This window comes from Oncorhynchus gorbuscha, linkage group LG11 (genome assembly GCF_021184085.1).
Source record: "Oncorhynchus gorbuscha isolate QuinsamMale2020 ecotype Even-year linkage group LG11, OgorEven_v1.0, whole genome shotgun sequence".
Lineage (NCBI taxonomy): Eukaryota > Metazoa > Chordata > Actinopteri > Salmoniformes > Salmonidae > Oncorhynchus > Oncorhynchus gorbuscha.
In genome coordinates, this window is record NC_060183.1 from 54,247,790 (window position 1) to 54,254,970 (window position 7,181).

Genomic DNA, 7,181 nt, shown 5'->3' on the forward strand with positions numbered 1-7,181 from the left:
CTGGCTAGACTGCAAACTCTCCTTCCTGACTCATATCAAACATCTCCAATCGAAAATCAAATCAAGAGTCGGCTTTCTATTCCGCAACAAAGCCTCCTTCACTCACACCGCCAAGCTTACCCTAGTAAAACTGACTATCCTACCGATCCTCGACTTCGGCGATGTCATCTACAAAATGGCTTCCAACACTCTACTCAGCAAACTGGATGCAGTCTATCACAGTGCCATCCGTTTTGCCACTAAAGCACCTTATACCACCCACCACTGCGACTTGTATGCTCTAGTCGGCTGGCCCTCGCTACATATTCGTCGCCAGACCCACTGGCTCCAGGTCATCTACAAGTCCATGCTAGGTAAAGCTCTGCCTTATCTCAGTTCACTGGTCACGATGGCAACACCCATCCGTAGCACGCGCTCCAGCAGGTGTATCTCACTGATCATCCCTAAAGCCAACACCTCATTTGGCCGCCTTTCGTTCCAGTATTCTGCTGCCTGTGACTGGAACGAACTGCAAAAATCGCTGAAGTTGGAGACTTTTATCTCCCTCACCAACTTCAAATATCAGCTATCTGAGCTGCTAACCGATCACTGCAGCTGTACATAGTCTATTGGTAAATAGCCCACCCATTTTCACCTACCTCATTCCCATACTGTTTTTATACTGTTTTTATTTATTTACTTTTCTGTTCTTTTGCACACCAATATCTCTACCTGTACATGACCATCTGATCATTTATCACTACAGTGTTAATCTGCAAAATTGTAATTATTCGCCTACCTACTCATGCCTTTTGCACACATTGTATATAGACTGCCCCCTTTTTTTCATTTTTTTCTACTGTGTTATTGACTTGTTAATTGTTTACTCCATGTGTAACTCTGTGTTGTCTGTTCACACTGCTATGCTTTATCTTGGCCAGGTCGCAGTTGCAAATGAGAACTTGTTCTCAACTAGCCTACCTGGTTAAATAAAGGTTAAATAAAAAATAAATTAAAAAAACTCCTCGTGCTTATTATAAGCAGCGCATCAGCGGGTCTGGTCACCGGTACGCAGTTTTGGCCCAGGATATCCTGCGCCGGCTCTGCGTGCTATGTCTCCGGGGTGCAGGGTATCCTGCGCTCCGCTCGTGCCGGGCAAATGTGGGAGTGGAGCCTAAGGGAGAGGTGCATGTAGTAAGCACTAGATCTCCCGTGCTTACCCACAGCCCGGTTAAACCTGTGCCTGCACTCTGGAGGGTCCGGGCTAGAGTAGTTGTCTAGCCTGGGGAAGTGGTGCCAAGGTTGCGCACCAGAGCTCCAGTGCTCCCCCACAGCCCGGTCCTTCAGGTGCCTCCTCCTAACACCAAGCCTCTTGAAGGTCTTCGGAGCCTGGTGGTTTCTGTGGCAGCCCCACGCACCAGGCTGTCTCTCTGTCTCCTACCTGCAGGTGGTCCCGCCTGTCCGGCGCTGCCGCCCGTGTCTCCCGCCTGTCCGGCGCTGCTGCCGGAGTCTGAGGCGCCAGAGCCCCTCAGCCCAGAGGCGCCAGAGCCCCTGCCCCTCTGTCCCGAGCCCCTGCCCCTCTGTCCAGAGCTTCTGCCCCTCTGTCCAGAGCTGCCCCTCTGTACAGTGGGGTCATTGAGAGGGGTGGCCATGGTTAGAAAGCCACGGAGGCGGACAATAAAGCGGACTAAGACAATGTTGAAGTGGGGTCCGCGTCCCGCGCCAGAGCCGCCACCGCCGACAGAACGCCCACCCAGACCCTCCCCTATAGGTTAAGGTTTTGCGGCCGGAGTCCGCACCTTTAGGGGGGGGGGTACTGTCAGGTTCTGACCTTTATTTCCGTTGTTTTGTATTTATTTAGTATGGTCAGGGCGTGAGTTGGGTGGGCAGTCTATGTTTGTTTTTCTAGGTTTTGGGTATTTCTATGTTTCGGCTTAGTATGGTTCTCAATCAGAGGCAGGTGTCATTAGTTGTCTCTGATTGAGAATCATACTTAGGTAGCCTGGGTTTCACTGTGTGTTTGTGGGTGATTGTTCCTGTCTGTGTTACTTTGCACCAGTATTAGGCTGTTTCGGTTTTCGTGTTACATTTATTGTTTTTGTATTTGATTCGTATTTACTTTGTTTTATTAAACATGAATCTCAATAGCCACGGCCATTCCAATTAATCGGTCAACCTCTAATGCACACACACAGACACCCACACACATGCACCCACACACAGACATACATACATACATACATACATACATACATATTCATGCTATAACTGCTGCTACCAGACTCGTATTTACTATTGCTCATACTACACAATTTAAGCATTTGCCCACAATCCCCCCTTCTCTGATACATGTGTAAATATTGTACTATAAATTGTGTTTTCCTGTATTATACTGATGCTAAAATGATTATTCTATTCTACTGAGCCATTTACTTTATGTTTGTATTCTTATCTTATTGCTGTTGCATTGTCGAGAAGGATCCTGCAAGTAAGCATTTTCTTGGATGGTGAATACCATGTGTATCCTGTACGATTAATAAAACTTGAAAGTTGAAATTGGTAAAACCGTGAGATTTTGTTGTGCATACAACATGACTGTTTTCCTTTTCATAGACATACCAGATGCAATGGTCAAAAGTGGTAAGCCTTGAAGCAGTATTGTATAATCTTTAAAAAATTTGATCAATACATATACACGGTATAATCAAAGCACAGAACATGTTTGAAGTTGAAAGTTGTCCTAACCTATGAACAAATTATATGCCCTATGAAGAGATGGGAAGATAATTGGTAAGTCTACCAAGGCCTTTCATATGCTTCATATTGCTCATGCACAGTAATTACTATCTTGTTTTGCATATCATCTTTGGTTTTGATACACAGCTCACCATTGCATGCTGCAAGGGTGTTAAAGTAACTGCCCAGTGTTTCCAGATTTCTATGAAATATGTACCATAGTTAATAACAATATTAATTAAATCGATTTTCCTTCAAAAATTATTTAATTAAGTATGTTAAAACGCAGCTTATCTGTATTGAAATTGTGTGGGCATACCCAAACAAAATAATGGTGTGGGCGTATACTGGTTCTTTAAAATATTAATGTACAGTTAAAGTCAGAAGTTTACATACCCTTAGGTTGGAGTCATTAAAACTCATTAAAACTATAGTTTTGACAAGTAGGTTAGGACATCTACGTTGTGTAAGACACAAGTAATTTTTCCAACAATTGTTTACAGGCAGATTATTTCACATATAATTCACTGTATCAAAATTCCAGTGGGTCAGAAGTTTACGTACACTAAGTTGACTGTGCCTTTAAACAGCTTGGAAAATTCCAGAAAATGATGGCATGGCTTTAGAAGCTTCTGATAGGCTAATTGACATTATTTGAGTCAATTGGAGGTGTACCTGTGGATGTATTTCAAGGCCTACCTTCAAAGCCATTTCCTCTTTGCTTGACATCATGGGGAAATCAAAGAAATCAGCCAAGACCTCAGAAAGAAAATTGTAGACCTCCACAAGTCTGATTCATCCTTGGGAGCAATTTCCAAACACCTGAAGGTACCACATTCACCTGTACAAACAATAGTATGCAAGTATAAACACCATGGAATCATGCAGCCATCACACTGCTCAGGAAGGAGACGCATTCGGTCTCCTAGAGATGAGCATACTTTGGTGCGAAAAGTGCAAATCAATCCCAGAACAATCGCTTGTGAAGATGCTGGAGGAAACAGTTACAAAAGTATCTATTTCCACAGTAAAACTAGTCCTATCTTGACATAACCGGAAAGACTGCTCAGCAAGGAAGAAGCCACTGCTCCAAAACCGCCATACAAAAGCCAGACTACAGTTTGCAACTGCACATGGGGGAAAAGATTGTACGTTTTGGAGAAATGGTCTGGTCTGAGGAAATAGAAATGTTCGGCCATAATGACCATCGTAATGTTTGGAGGAAAAAGGGGGACGCTTGCAAGCCAAAGAACACCATCCCAATCGTGGGGTGGCATCTTCATGTTGTGGAGGTGCTCTTCTGCAGGAGTGACTGGTGCACTTCACAAAATAGATGGCATCATGAGGGAGGAAAATTATTTGACCATATTGAAGCAACATCTCAAGACATGGGTCACAAATGGGTCTTCCAAATAGACAATGACCCCAAGCATACTTCCAAAGTTGTGCCAAAATGGCTTAAGGACAACAAAGTCAAGGTAGTGGAATGGCCATCACAAAGCCATGACCTCAATTCTATAGAAAATTTGGGGGCAGGACTGAACAAGCGTTTGCGAGCAAGGAGGCCTACAAACCTGACTCAATGACACCAGCTCAGTCAAGAGGGATGGGCCAAAATTCACCCACCTTATTGAAGGAAGCTTGTGGAAGGCTATCCGAAACATTTAACCCAAGTTAAACAATTTAAAGGCAATGCTACCAAATACTAATTGAGTGTATGTAAACTTCTGACCCACTGGGAATGTGATGAAAGAAAGAAATGCTGAAATAAATCACTCTACTAGTATTGTGACATTTCACATTCTTAAAATAAAGTGGTGATCCTAATTGACCTAAGAAAGGGAATTTTTACTGGGATTAAATGTCAGGAATTGTGAAAAACTGAGTTTAAATGTATTTGGCTAACGTGTATGTAAACTTCTAAATGTAACTGTAAGTAGATCGCTGATTGGTCAGTTCATCTTCCTCAGGAGGGTTACATCATCCTCTGAGGAAATGGCAGGCATTTTTTAAACGGCCTGTTTGAGGTGAGGTTTTTTAAAGTGCTTTGCTCCTATTTATGCTTTGGCCACAAATAAGAGTATACGGTGAGTCAACGAGTTAACAGAATATGTTATTTTAACAATAGACTGGACTGTCACTGGACAGTTACTTTAAGACATTGATAATATGGCCACTGTTTTCATAAAAGAGCTCAAAGTATTCAAAGATCACACATTATTGGCTCCTATTTGCTCTAAGCATTATACTACTGATAAGTACTTGGATTTAGTTGATTCAGGTGGATATTGATTGACTAATGGTTCAATGGGCTTGAATAAAATATCAGTCAAGATCAGTCAGTCAATCAACGTGAAAAGTAGATAGTATGCAAAAAAAGCTGTTACAAAAAAGCTGTTACTATGATGTTTCTAACCTGTGTGATTTATACTTGTGGTATTGCCTACTGCCCTCACAAGTTACACTATCCAATCGTATTAGTAAACAGCCTATATTACAAAGCAAAATCAGTCAATACAGTATGAGATTTAACAACAATGGTTTGGAAGTCAGCAACACTGTGAAGTTATTTATAACAAACTGAGGCCTTCATTGTTGCAGCTACAGAATAAAGCCATCAGAAGCATGTGTGGCTTACATTTCCTGTCCACCTCTCAGGATTCAAGGTGGATTATCTACATCGCTGTAGTCTCGGAGGCACTCTCTTTCTGAATGGGCCACGGGCAGCCTGAATACTGTCATGGATTTAGCCAGCGTTTCAATGGCAGGGAATTAACAAGCGGCATAAACAGAACTGACTCACTTATTAGCAACAATACAATAAGGAGGATATTCCTGTTCCCCTGTGGCATTCTAGCTCAGTGCTTAATCCCATTTGAATCCCCTCTCTCTCCTGCTGTTTTGTCCAGCCAAGTGCTGGTGGGGAGATTATTCATGCAGTTTTTACTGTTTAGGGGGTAGTGGTGGCACTGGCCATGAATGTGGCTCGTGGTGATTGCCTGGCTGACATTGTTCATCAAGTGATGGGGAGATGGGCACATGCCTGACACATGGCTATGCAGATGCAAGCTAGATGCCTTCGCATGCTCGAGGGCATGTTCAAATACAGCCATCTGTGCTTCAGTTAAAATAATTAAGGGAAGGTGGCAAACCCACGACAACATCCAACCAAGACTAATCCACTGTAAGCAGGCCAGAACCAGTGGTATACGGGCAAGCTCTGAGCAAGCCAAACCCCCCAGCTGTTGAAAAAACTTACATCACTACACATTTTTGCCATGAGGCAAAAAGAAAAATGTGCAGTTTCATAACTAATCTCATGCTATTCTACACATTTTGCAATGAGGCTGTGAGATAATGTTGCTGTTTTAAAGGTAATTTCCTGCAATTCTACACATATTGCCATGGAGCAGAGAGAAAATATAGATGTATAAATACTTTATAGAATTGTGTAAGCTAATTCCTGCTATTACTCAAACTGCCTACAACTGGTGTTGAACTGTACAACTGTGAAAAATGACAGAGCTATTTCATTGGCTTTGACAATGTTGTTCCACAATCTGCTTTGCACTCAGTTATTAACCTGGTATTAACATTGAATTTTCCTGTGGTCAGTGTCCCTGTTTTTCTGACACGGCATGTTAAGAATGCTATGTTTCGGTAGCCTTGAAATATCACTTATTCGTAAAACGTATATACTTCTTCCACAATTTCAAAGCAGTGCAATATAAATAATAAAACAAATGTGTTTTTCTCTAAGTGACCTGTTCAACTGAAGAAAAACATTCACATTGTTTGTCCTTGCAATAATCTAAGTGGCTATGTAATTTAAAGAAAAGCTTTTTAGCCATCGTTGAATCTAAATAAACCGCCTGAAAAGTATTCCAAAGAAATACATTTGCTGGAGCTTAGACTGGCCAAAAGTTTTTATGAGGGAAATTATTTAGGCTTGGATGATTATATTATCATGTGTCAAGGTTGAGGTTTTTCATTATTTGTTGAGATGTAATTATGTTGCTCAAACGTTCCCGCTTTCTTTGTAGGGCTGAATGCGCTTTGGAGCAATAAAATACGATTTAATGGAGGAAGAGTTGTCAGGTCTATAGACAGCATTCAAGGTCACTAGCATGCACTTTAAATTAAGAAATATCTTAGCAGGAACATGCCATTAGACATGATTAAGGGCATGTCATTTCTTTGGATAAATTAATTTCATGATGGAAAATACATTGAAGTTGAATGATGCTTACTCTGATTCTGAAAGAACCCAGTAAAACATAGATTTAGAAAGTAGAAGATAATTTTCTTCCCTAGGAAGTGTGAGAAATGGTTCATCCTTATCTTGCTCTGAATTTGTCTTAATTGCTGCTGCAGTTTCTTTAAAGTGGAGCCATTCTGAAAGAAACACAGAGGAAATATTAAAGACCATATAAAAGCTGTAATACATCAAACTGTCTAAATAAATT